This window comes from Galeopterus variegatus, unplaced genomic scaffold (genome assembly GCF_000696425.1).
Source record: "Galeopterus variegatus unplaced genomic scaffold, G_variegatus-3.0.2 Scaffold656, whole genome shotgun sequence".
Lineage (NCBI taxonomy): Eukaryota > Metazoa > Chordata > Mammalia > Dermoptera > Cynocephalidae > Galeopterus > Galeopterus variegatus.
In genome coordinates, this window is record NW_007726767.1 from 516512 (window position 1) to 529999 (window position 13488).

General features: G+C 35.9%; 1 protein-coding gene across 1 annotated transcript in view; it reads right to left on the minus strand.

Annotated features, from left to right (window-relative positions):
• Positions 1-13488, minus strand: part of RANBP9 (RAN binding protein 9) — an 86740-nt gene that overhangs the window by 63384 nt on the left and 9868 nt on the right. Inside the window, exon 2 of the mRNA XM_008571042.1 lies at positions 8654-8765. The gene's annotated coding sequence lies outside the window, so the exon portion shown is untranslated. The remainder of the gene's footprint in view (positions 1-8653; positions 8766-13488) is intronic.

Consider the following 13488-nt stretch of genomic DNA (forward strand, 5'->3'; position numbering starts at 1 on the left):
CCGGTACGGGCACGACACTGAGGGTTGCGATCCATTGCCGGACACGAAAAAAGGAAAAAAAAAAAAACAAACTGTGAAAAACACAAATCTGTACTCTCCTACAGCTGACACTTCTGAGGTAGACAGATCTTAAATAGATAACTACTAATATGATTTAATGCTATGAAGGGAAAGTACAAGATGAAAATAAGTATCAGAGGAGCCTAGCCTAGTTTGGAGGTGGAAAAGTTGTCAAGACAGGCTTCCAAAAGTAGTAACCCTTTAAATTCCAATCAATTCCCTATCACATGCCACATTCCTAATTTAAACTTAAGTTCCCATACCCCACCTTTCAGCAAAGGACTCGCCTCAGTGGCCTCCTCAGTCTTCCCTTAGACTCACTGGTGATTCCCTTTCCTCTGTTTATACATATGACAAGGTCTCTTCCACCAAATGTAAATTTAAATAATCTTACTAAAGAGTATCTTGAGCCTTAAAAATGTGCATGCCCGTTATTTTGATTCAATAATTCTACTTTGAGAAATCTTTCCTAAAGAAATAAAGACAGATTTCATGCAAAAAGAGTTATTTAGTAATAAAGAGTTAGAAACCACCTATATAACAACAGGAAAATAGCTATGGATGTGCCTTAATATATTTATGACAGACTATGCTACAGCCAAAAACAAAAAACAAAACAAATATTCAGAGCTTTTAATTTCATAGGAAATGCTTACAACTATGTAAAAAATTAAGTACATATAAAGAAATTAATAATAAACCTGGATGTAAAAACCTGTAAGAAAAGTATAAATGTCCATCATCGGATGAGTGGATACGGAAAATGTGGTATATCTACACAATGGAATACTACTCAGCTATAAAAACTAATGAGATACTGCCATTTGCAACAACATGGATGGACCTTGAGAGAATAATATTGAGTGAAACGAGTCAGGCAGAGAAAAAGAAATTCCACATGTTCTCACTCATTGGTGGGAGCGAAAAAAAAAAAAAGAAAAAAGAAAAACAAACAAACTAATTCACCAACATACACACACACACACACACACACACAAAACCGGGGGTGGGGGTGGGGAAGAAGATATAACAACTATACTTCCATGAAGTTGTTACAACAAGCAAACGGAAAGGACATTCTTGGGGGGGAGGGGAGAGAGGGAGGAGGGAGGGAGGGGTCGGTGACGGGCCATAATAATCATATACAGTGTATATTGACAAAATTAAAAAATAAATAAATAAATAATTAATTAAAAAAAAAAAAGAAAAGTATACTTGTGCTTCAAATATACATAATATATATATAACTGTAAGAAAACAAGTAAAAGCATTAACAGCAATTAATTATACTCACACAAGATTACAGTTTTCTTCCTCACATTTTTCTGTACTTTTCTAATTTTCAAGTTGGCAGTGTATTATTTTTCTAAATAGATCGTGAACTGTTGTTTCCCACAAAAGCAACACAGCTACTTAGGCCACTGGCATGTCATCTCCATTCCTTATCTCTAATTCTCTGACACACTGCACCTGCTTCCATTCCAACTTTAAAGAAACTGCTATCACAAGGACTAACAACCACCCAAATGACAAACTAGTAGACACTTAGCAGTCCTCCTTTGGACTGACTTCCCTGGCTTTCAACACACCATACTCTCAAGGATCTGCCTTCTAAACTCCCTGACCATTCTTTTTCAGAATCTTTAGCCGGATTCCCTCTTTGATATATCCTTTAAATATGGTATTTCAGGTGTCCACCTTAGACCCTCTTCTTTTTTTACACTACATACTCAGATGATCCTATCAATCCCCATGGCTTCAATAACTTACATTCTGATGACTCCAAAATTCACCTTCGGCTCTGTTCTCTCTCCTAAATCCCATTTATTTTTAGTCAAAACCTTACTATTAATCATGTCAAACTGGATTTCAAAAGCAGTCCAACACTGTTGCCATCATGTTCAACTTTAAACATCCACTTCCATACAGTGTTTTTTTGTTTAGTCACATCACCATCTAGTCAATCATCTATTCAAGCCAAAACCTGGGAGTCACCCTTAACTCTTTCTCTCTCAACAGCTATCCCTGCTTCTCCCACTCCCTAACCAAGTTTTGCAGGGTATAACAGCCTAAATAGTTAACAAATCTGTCTGCTTTCCTCACTGACCCCACTACACAGATTAAGCCCTCAATTTGTTATTACAATACCCTAACTGGTCTTCCTGATATCAGTCTCAGATCTATTTTCAATATTATCCTCAGAGTTACCGATCTAAAATGCAAATCCAACCATATCATTCCTTTGCTTAAAACCAGTACCTGAAAGATAAAAGGTAATGTCCATCAGTATGAGAAGTCCCTCATGACTACCACCAGACACATTCCTCTCACAAAAAATAATGTTGTGCTTCTTGCAGCAGCAGCAGCTCAAGGACACATGAGTTTGCTGTGCACCGGGTACTCTTAATAGGTGCTTTAAATGAATTACTTAATTTATTCCTATGAGGTCGGCACTATTACTTCCCTTTTACAGATGAGACTGAAAGAGTTTGTCGAAAAGTACAAAATCACAGAATTAGTAAGTGGCAGAGCCAAGATTTAAACCTCCACTATATTTCTCAACAAAAGTAACTAATCAGCTTCTTTTTTTTTTTCCTTTTTGTCTTTTTTACTGACCGGTAACGGGATCGCAACCCTCGGTGTCACGCCCGTACCGGGGACCGGCAACGGGATCGCAACCCTCGATGTTGCTCCCGCACCACGCTCAACCAGTGAGCGGGAACCGGTCTCCACATGGGATCCGAACCCACTAATCAGCTTCTAAAACAGCTATTCATCTTCAAAACCTCTGCTCATACACTATCTCAAGAAAGACACCCAAGAAACAAATTTAACAAGGGTAAATGAGTGACTGAAGGATAGGGAGGTTAGACAGACTTTACTCCTCTTCTATAATCGCAGGAAAGCTTTCTCTGAAGCCTCTCCTCGTCACCACCCCATCTTCCTCCACTCTACTTTTCTAGTTTGTTCATATGTCTATTACTGTATATCTCATACTAGATTTAATTATTTATTCACATGTTCATTTCCCTTTTCTTTCTTTTTTTTTTTGTCTTTTTCGTGACAGGTAAGGGGATCGCAACCCTTGGCTTGGTGTCACCCAAACCGCTCTCAGCCAGTGAGCACACCGGCCAGTCCTATGTAGGATCCGAACCCGTGGCGGAAGCACCGCTGCGCTCCCAGAGCTGCACTCTCGCAAGTGCGCCACGGGGCCGGCCCTCATTTCTCTTCTTACGTGCATACTTCTGGAGGGTAGGAACCCTGTCTCAGCCATGTCTACAGGCCTGTCTCCATCACTGTCCATCCTAGGTTCTTAACACAGTATCTGGCACATAATAGGTACTCAACAAATTAAACCTCCTCCTCCATTATTTTTTTTTTAATCTATCATAATCTATCTATAGGCAGTAGCCTCATAACCTAACTCCTGCCTCTGGCCCCTACTCTCTGCCATCCACACTGCACCCTCCCCACTCAGTACTGTCTTTCTAAAACAGATAGCATATCACCTCCCTACTCAACAAGACTGAAGGCCACCTACTACCTACAGTGTTCCACCCCAGAACTATCATCAAGGCTCTCTAACATCTGATTCCATTCTTATTTCTGTAAACTCTTCATTATAATCTTTCCCAAGTCCCCAACAATAAAACCAACCACCTCAGTAATTCAGGAGATAAATTACCTCTGCCAACGGCCATACAGTTCCACTCTTCCAGTGAGACTATTCCAGCCATTTATTACAGTCTGGAATATTCTTCCCCAACAAAGCCTCTCAAATTCTTACTCATTTTATAAAGCCTATCAAATACTACTTACTTTATAAATCTGTTTCCTTGAAACAGAATTAATTACTCTCTCCTCAGTTCTCCCACATATGGTTTCATTCTTCAAATACTTGGTATATTATGTCTTAATCTAGAGTTATTTGTATATGTCTGCTCCCTGCCCCCCCCCGCTATATCTTCTAAATATTAAATTTGATATTCCTTGAGGGCAGGAACCACATTCAGTTCACTCAGTGTATTTGATGAGTTTCTGCTGAATGTCAGGTCCTCTATTAGCAACTATAAATAAGAGAGAGGAGATGAATAAAATAACTTCTTTCTTGTACTCACTCAGCTGCTGACCATGCAATACAGCATAGGTGTTCAACATATATTTGTTAATAAATGTATTGCTTACTCTTTGTTCACATTTTCCATCTGTGCTTCCATTTGCTGCTTACAGCTAATTGAATCTAGAAGGGAAGAGCTTACTGTTTTAAAAAGCCTTTTAAAGCAAGACAAAAAGAATCTCTTTTCCACTCCCAAGAAATAATCTAGCAAGTCGGGAAGCACAGAAGGAACATTCTGAAAGAGTACACTTGATTATCAGCAGAAGAATTTGGTAACAGAACAGAGGGACTGGATTACTTGCCACTTCTTCCTGAATCACTGTCAAAGAATGGCATCAATATTTTGTTTGAAGAGCTAAGAATACTCATAATAAATTATAATTCTAAAAACTTTCAGATAAATTTATTATCTCTTACATTCAGAATTAACCATATCTCCACTGCCTCTATTAGTATGCACAATTTAAAACTTGAATGAAATTCCTGAACTGAAAGTACATTCATAAGATAGACATTTTTAGAAATTCATCTCAACAGTCAATGATCACTAACGAGAACATAGAGTAAATGTATACCCCTTAAATATGAATCCTACAAAAAAGTCATGCAGATAAGGTAATTTAATTTTTTGTTATAAAATGCATTAGAAACTTATTTTTAATTAATCACAAAATTTAGACAAACTATCTCATCCTAATAAATTAAGCTTATTTTGCTAAAATAAAGTTCAGATTAAAAGTTATGTTCAGATTAGGAAAATGGCAAAAAAGTTATGTTCAGATTAAATAAAAATCCAAGACAGAAAATGAAATATATTCTTTCTTTCACTCATTAAAAGGAACTTCCTTCATGCCTTACTTTTTAGTCAATAAAGAAATACAAGTAATAATCATCACAGTCATATTCCTCATTATTAAGGCAGACCTAGAAATAATGCATATCACAGGATAAATTAAGCCTTTTCAAGCATATAATACATTAACACCAGCTCCTGCTGTTTTCTTCCACTCTGCTGAAAGATGCAATTCATGTCCAACTCTTGCCATTTCATGCGAAAACTTGTTGCCAATGACAACTTCTCTATAAAGCTGAAATCTTGGATCCAAATACTTATTTACCTGTCCTAATGTTGGATAGACACACTGTTTAAAAGAAAATTCAATTTTTAATTATCTTAAATTAAGTATAATAAACTCTCAGATGGGCATACATTATTACAAACAAAAGGTGAATAACGGCTGCTCTCTCTGGTCCATTCTTTACAAAAATGTTGGGATTTCAGGAAAGAATTTTTATGTCATTTGATATAGTTCAATACATCTCCCGAAAAACATTACTTGGCCAAAATTTGCAATATGAGTTGCTTTTTTTCATAAATGAATTGTTCTTCCCTTCCAAAAGCATTAAGTTGGGCCTAGAATTTTGTGCAACAAGTTTACCTACCAGAGAGACAAATGAAATTTACCCAAAGAAATACAATACTTTCCTCCAAGAATATACAGGAGATAGGTACTGCATCTCATACATTCACTTTTATTCATTCATTTGAATGCTAGCTACAATTAAGTATTGGAATTACAGAAATGTAAAGTAGTCCCTACCCTTGAATCTGTAGGGCTATCTACCACTAAGCAGACAAAACAGTGTAGTCTGCCCAAAATGTAAAGGAGGCATGGAAAAGACACAGACCTACTTTGGGGAGGAGAATGTGGCACAAAAAAGGTACCCATAAACTAGGACTTAAGGACTGATTAATTAGCTAGGCAAATGTGGAAAGAGGCAAGAGAAGTGAATATAAGGAAGAAGGAAAGGGTATGCATAGAAAACTAGAAATATTTGCCAGCATGTGCAAAGAACTACAAATAGTACCTGAGGGGTGAAAGGTAGGTAAGAATCAGGGATTCTTCAACATCATTAGTCATTAAAGAAATGTAAATTAAAACCACAAGAAATCACTAGACATCTCCTATAACGGCTTAAAATTAAAACAATAAAATAAAAAACTGGCAATACCAAATGCTATCTAGGAGGCAGAGCAACAGGAACTCTCATACACTGCTGGTGGAAATGCAGACTAGGCCAGCCACACTGCAAAACAATTTGGCAGTTTCTTATAATGTTAAAAATGCACTTAACTATGATCCAGCAATCCCACTCCTAGATATTTACCCTAGTGAAATGAAAACGTTTACACAAAAACCTATTCATAAATGTTTAAAGTGGCTATATTTGTAACAGCCAAAAACTGGAAACAACCGAGATGTCCTTCAAGTGGGGAGTGGATAAGCAAACTGGTTCACTTACACACGTTTGGCAATAAAAAGGACTGTGCTACCAACATATGCCAATGACAGGGATGAATCTCCAGTGTGTTGTGCTAAGTGAAAGACGCCAGACTTAAAAGGCCACATACTATATAATTCCATTTATATGCCATTCTAGAAATGGCAAAAGTATAGAGACAAAAAACAAATCAGTGGTTGCCAGGGGCTAGAGATGGGAAAGGGTTGACTACAAGTAAGTATGGAGGAATTTGGGGGAGTGATAAAACTGTTCTATATTATTGATTGTGGTGGTGGTTACATGACTGTACACATTTGTACACTAAAAATGTACACTAAAAATGACAAATTTTACTATACGTAAAATATACCTAATTTAAAAAATAATAGGAGAACAAAACAGATGAAGGATCCTGGCTACACGGAAATGAAACTGAAAAATTACACAGGAGCTAGTAACATTATGAAGGATGCTGCTAAGAAGTATTAGGTTTTATCCTCAAAGCAACAAATGTTCCAAATGATCTCACACAAGGTACAGACACAATTCAGTTCTATATTAGAAAGAATACTGACAATTATAGACTGGAGTAAGAAGAAAACAGAGTACAACTGGGAAACCAATTAACCAACCACCTCAGTAATTCAGGAGATAAATTACCAAGAACCGACTAAACGAGAAGCACTAAAGATGGACAGAGAAAGTTAAAGGTAGGAAATTCTCAAGTTTCTAGCAACAGTAAAACCCTTTTAAGAAAACCGATTTTGAGAAAAAGATTTAAAACAAGCTAAATTTAAATGCTTGTGGCACATTCAAATGTAAACATCTGGTTAGATATATTGGTCTGGAGCCCAAAGGAATAGCTTGAGATGCAGCATTAGATTTGAGACTCATCGAGGTATTTTGTAACCATAAAAATATAAGGTCAAGATCATGCAAAGATAAAATAAGTAGAGTAAAAGGTAAAGAGAATCCTGCAAATAATCCTGAGCAAAACCAGTATTATCAAGTTGATGACATAACCAGAAGTATAAAAAGAACAGGCTTACTGAGAACGCAGCTGTGAAGTTAGAAATGGTTATAACCATGTGCCTATTTCAATCTGGGGTCTCTCTCAACCACTTTATCCTTAGCATCTATGATCTTATTTTTAGTTTGATCATCCTGGGAAAACAGAGGCAGTTAAATGAAAAGCTGTCACTGAATTCCAAGATTTCACTTTCTACTTTTCATACTGTTGAAACTGAGAATATTCAACAAATAAAGTAAGAGGAATAATCTAATGAACACATTTCTTTTTCCAATTAATAATAGAAGGACCACTAAGAGATGTTATATGATTGACTTCAAATATGGGTCAAATTACTCACATAGCCCAACAGTTTTATCTTGGTAGCTGAACAAATGACCCAATGGCTGATCTCTGATGCCACAATGAAGTTATCAGGAAATACTGGTGGATAGATCCAATGATTCTAGATAATTAGTTCTTAACTATATGCATCAAAAATCCCTGTGGCACTTTCTCAAAATGCCTATCTTGCCCAAAGCTCTACTTCTAAATCTGATTTAGGAACTTTCGGTGTAAGGTCCAAACTACTATATTTTTAATAGTCCCGTAAGTGGTTCTGATGTGCACATACACACAACCCACCAATCCCAAACTGAAAAGCAATGATATAAAAGGTGGTTCTAGGATCTACTGTTGAGTTCTCATTTGGAAGCTTCTAAACCACATTCTAACCCCATCTCCTACAATCAAGAGCATACAAACATACACTTCTGAATCAAAATCTAAATTCTAAGCCCTAACCCCTGTAACATACCTGTGAATCACCTACCAGCTTTGGTTAACTAGCTTTGAGAGGATTTAACTTAGTAGAATTCAGAAAAAAGCAGTGTAAGAAAAGACATAGAAAATGAGTCATTATCCCTCTATTGTTTAATTCTAATTCACCATTTTAATAATAAACCTACCAGGAAAACTGAGTTACTATAACCAGCTCAAGCTTTATCTTCAACTACTAGTTAAGCAGAACCAGATCCAATCTGCTATACTAAGATATTCAGATTCCACTTTTATGATTATTAAAATTTCCAAGATTACAATTTTCCAATTATATCATGTTATTAATAAAAAAAAAAATTATCCCAAAATAACAAATGATTATTCTCACCAAAATTTACACTTACCCATCTCTTCCCTTACTGACAATTTTGACTTCAAAATAATAAATCCCACAGGCTGCTGGTATTGGATGCGTGGCACGAACTGATGCTGCATCTTTTGGGGTTTTGCCATGACCTGTATATGAAATAGGAAGGAAAAAAAAATCAAATGAGACATTCAAATGAAAATCTTAAACAATTCAAGAATAAATAAGGATTTTGGAATGACATATAATTTCTGTTCCCATTAGTTCAAATAACTAAAAACTTAATGAAACATTTATCATCACAATTAATCCAATATGCAAAATAGCCTGCTAGCCACTGAACTCTTCACACTATTACTAGAGTTTTACTCAGATTTTAGAATCTGAATACATTGAATCTAGCAACCTTTTATGCAAATTAAATAAAGTATTTCAGGGTAGACCATATTTTTAAGGGGGAAAAGGGCTATATTTGAAGAACATGAGAAAATGATTTTAATTTTATGAGACCTAATTTGCATATCATTTATAAAATTCCTATACACTCTATTGCCAAATGGCCTGCTTTTTAAACTAGAAGCATCTGAATCACAGTGTATTTTTAAGTGAAATTTTATACAATTAGATTGAACTGGCAAAACAACTTCAAGAATTTACAATTTTGTTCTTCGATACTTTCTTATCATTAATTCTATACAAAGGCTGATTCATAAAATTTCTTTAGTCAGCAAATCTTTAGTTGTACTTTTGGCTTCTTTTTTTTTTTCTTTTTTAAGAAAGGAAATAACACCATGCCACTGCTGACATTTTAAGAAGTCTGTTAGATAATGGCTTTTAAACTTCTTAAACTAGCTATTCTTCAATTCTAATCCCAGAGAATTTTCCTTCACTCACAATCACTACCCTTACCCCTCACCCAAGACACAAATTACCTCAAAAGCTAGCATGTGAACAAAATCAAGTAAGCAAGAGAAAATATGTCCATAAAATCACACAATAAAGACAGAAGTTGAAGTAGCATGTCAGAAAGCACTCAAAAAGTGTGAGACAAGTCTCCATAATCCCCCAAAAGACTATGAAAAACAATACTCTAAATCATTATTCAGGTGCTCTAGTTAGACATGCTTCACCCACTATAAATCTGTCATTAATCTTTCAGTCATACTATAACATCACCTTCATGGGCAGCAGAATTCCCCTTCTCAAATTTACCTAATTGTTTTAAAACTAAATACCTTCTTTGAAGTCAAAAATTATATCTTAAGATATACAATAACCATCACACACGAATGAGATCATATCTTCCCTTACTATACACTTTACCAAATTACCAACGCATACCCTATCATTAAACAGTTAAGTTTACACTTGCAATGCAAATTAGTACATGCTCACATGGCCCCAAAGACAGTGAATGTACTCAGCCGCTCTTTCCCATCACCATGAAAACTTGGGCTATGGGCAGAAATAAGTTCTCAGCCTGGTGACCATTGGGAGTCAAGAAACATGGCTAGGAAGACAAAAATCGAAGCAGCAATATACAGATGCCCCAAAACTTCTTTAACATATGTAGGTAATAGATTGGTATTGAGCTGAGTGGCAGAAAAAAATAAACACACAAACCTGCACACTAGTCACTTTTTAATAAATAAACGTTTAATAAATTATGGTTTCAGTAAAACACGTTTTTTCAGTAAAATATGTTCAAATAATTAAGTTACCTGGGAAAAGGTCACACAAACTAATCACATATTTAAAAATCAAACAGTTACACATAAATCTAAAGAAAAGCCTGACTAAACAGAAACTAACTGAAGTCCTAAATCTAGGACTAGATTTTATTATTGATTTTTTTTTTTGAAGGGGAGCAACCAAAACTCTTAGGGACAAGGTAATGTCTAGTATACTTGATAAGTAATAGTTAACATATATTCAATACTATGTAAAAGGCACTATTCTAAGAGCATAATATTTATTAGCTCATTTAATATTCAAGACATTGCCATAAGGTAGTACTATTAACTGTCATTTCACAGTTGAAGAAACTAAAGGAAGATATAGAAACTCGCCCAAGGTCATACTGCTGAATGAGAATTCCAAACCAGGATTTGTGCTGGGATTTAAATTCAAGAAGCCTGATCCAGTGTGAGCTCTGAAGGATTTAGTTACAATGAACATTCTGGGATCACTTCACATTTATCACCATCCTCCATGCTTGCTACTTCTATGGTTAAAAGAGAAAGAAAACTACTATTTAAGCGTAAACAGTCTCTCAAAGTGTTAGGAGCTTTTGTATGGATTTTTCTCATTCAACATTTATGAAACAGGAATTATTTAACCTTATTTTTAAAAATGAAGAATTTTACAAAGATTATACAAAACTTGCCCCAACTTGGTAGAATCATGTATGAATTAAAATCCCATACACTTTTCCATTATGCAAAAATAACTGGAGTACTACATAATCATAAATCTTCAAGTATCCACTATATTTATTATGCTTTAGTATGACATTATAGAAAGAATCTGCAAATGTTAAATTAAAAGGATATTTCATTGTTAAATTAAAATTAAAATTTAAAAGATATAGAGAAAATTTCAGATATAAGATTAAAAGGATTCATACTATTTCTTATATGAGCCTAGTAATACCAGAAGCAAAGGGCCTATTTCTAACAATGCTCAACAACTGGAAATTTATTATCTTAAACTCTGCAGTAACCAAAAAACCTCACACTACCAAAGTTTAAACTTTTAAAACCACAAAGTCCTCAATATTAAGTGTTTTCTGTATGACTCCAGAAGAAAATATATGTACTGCTTCAAAACTCTAAAGCTAGCAAGGTTAGCTCTTTTAATTCAAACTATATGTTGACCGCGTTTAACTGGAATGGAAAGAGTATGAATAAAGCCCACCCTACCCGACTCCCTCCACTCTTCACAAGCAGCAAGCCGCTGCCTTTCTGGAAATATAAATCAGCCTTCCTTGCATCGCCACCCCTCAATACAACTAAGTTTCCTTCTAAAGCCTCCCCTTTGGCCTAGGAAAAAGACACACTTCCTTGAAAATCTAGTTTGACCTCCATTTTTCACCTCCTTTCCGCTCTAGCCACATTGGCCCTATTTCAGTTCTTCACATAGACCAGGTCCGAGTCTGTGCCCACGCTATTCCCTCTAAGCTCTACCCTTTCCTCCTAGCCTGGTTAGGTCCTACACATCCTTTAGCTCTTAGGTCAAGCTTTACTTACTCAAATATTCTTTCTATAACCTCTCCAACTTGGTCTAACCTTTTTACATGCCCTCATTATCAACATGTCTTTCTCCTACACAACATTAACACAAAACACTTACTTGCGATTATTTTATTGTTCCTGCATTTTAATTCCTGGACCTCTTTATTCTACTGTCTTCCACTCTAACTTCAATTATTCCTTCCTGGAGCTACACTCTGGACTCTGACATCACCTATAACTAAACTATTCCACCTCAGAAATACTAAATTCTAATAAACTCTGTTCAGCTACAACCCATTTTTTGAATACAAATTAACTCCCATGCACTTGATAAAGACGGGAATGGTGCCAGCATAATAAACAAGTCATTTGGTTCATAACACAGCTTTTCCCAGTACATTAATGAATTAAAGAGAAAAAGTTAGCAATATACAACTGTCTTAAGTAAAAAAAAGCTGGGATTCCTACAGAAGCGCATGCCTATAGCGCACAGTGCTTCAGGAACTGCTAAACTTGCCACTACATTACTCCATCTGGGGAGAATTCAAGTGCAGTACAGATTAAAAGGTGCCAAGTTATTTCCTCTTTGTTTATATCAGCATGGATTCATGCATCTCATGCATATTTATTTCATATTTTGGGTTATAATTCACTACTACTCTATTTTGTTGTTCAAACTGTTCTAGCTTTGGCCACTGGAAGCTTTTTCATTTGGTGCCTCTGTCACTTTGACATACTCCCATTACGTGTTTTGTGTTTTTGTGCATTACTATCTGGCACTAAAAGATGCTGGAGGCTCATCTTTTATATTTCCTGCCCCAGTCCTAGAATAAGCCATTTCTCCAAGAAGCCCTGCTTGCTTTTATTGGAAAATGGTATAGAACCCAAGATTTAGGTACTAGATATGCTCACTGTTACTGGGGTTGATTGATTCTAGGCTGTCTCATTGACAAGGACAAGGAAATATATGCATGTATACTAATCCATGTATAAACACATATCTATATTTTTCTGTGTAATCTCTATGTAATATTTCTCTATGTGTATATAATAAGCTAAGCATGATATCCTACTGATGTCTCCAACTCTAATTTATTACCACATGGGTCATTCTAACCTCCTCCCTTTGCTTATCTGTAAATTCCATTCCAACAGTGAGAAACCTGGCTGCTGCCATCCCCATATCCATGTATTTAATTGTTCAATTCCAGTACACATGTATGACAGTATCAGAATTGCTAACACATATCACCATGGGATACAACTTTATCAAATAGAATTCAGTCATGTGTCACTTAATGATGGGGTTACATTCTAAGAAATGTGTCTTTAGGTGATTTTGTCAGTCTGCAAACATCAGAATGTACTTACACAAATCCAGATGGTATAGCCTGCTACACAGCTACGTATGGTGTAGCCTTTTGCTCCCAGCCAGCATCACCACAAACACAGGAGTAGTGCATTGCACTGCAACATTATTAGGCAATAGGAATTTTCAGCTCCATTATCTTACAGAACCACTGTTGTATATGCAGTCAGTCGTTACACAGAGCATGACTGGTGTCTTTTGCCATTAGTTTCAGATTCCACTGATTTCCAAAGTTACTTAGGTCAGCACCTCCCCCCATCCCCCCCCCCC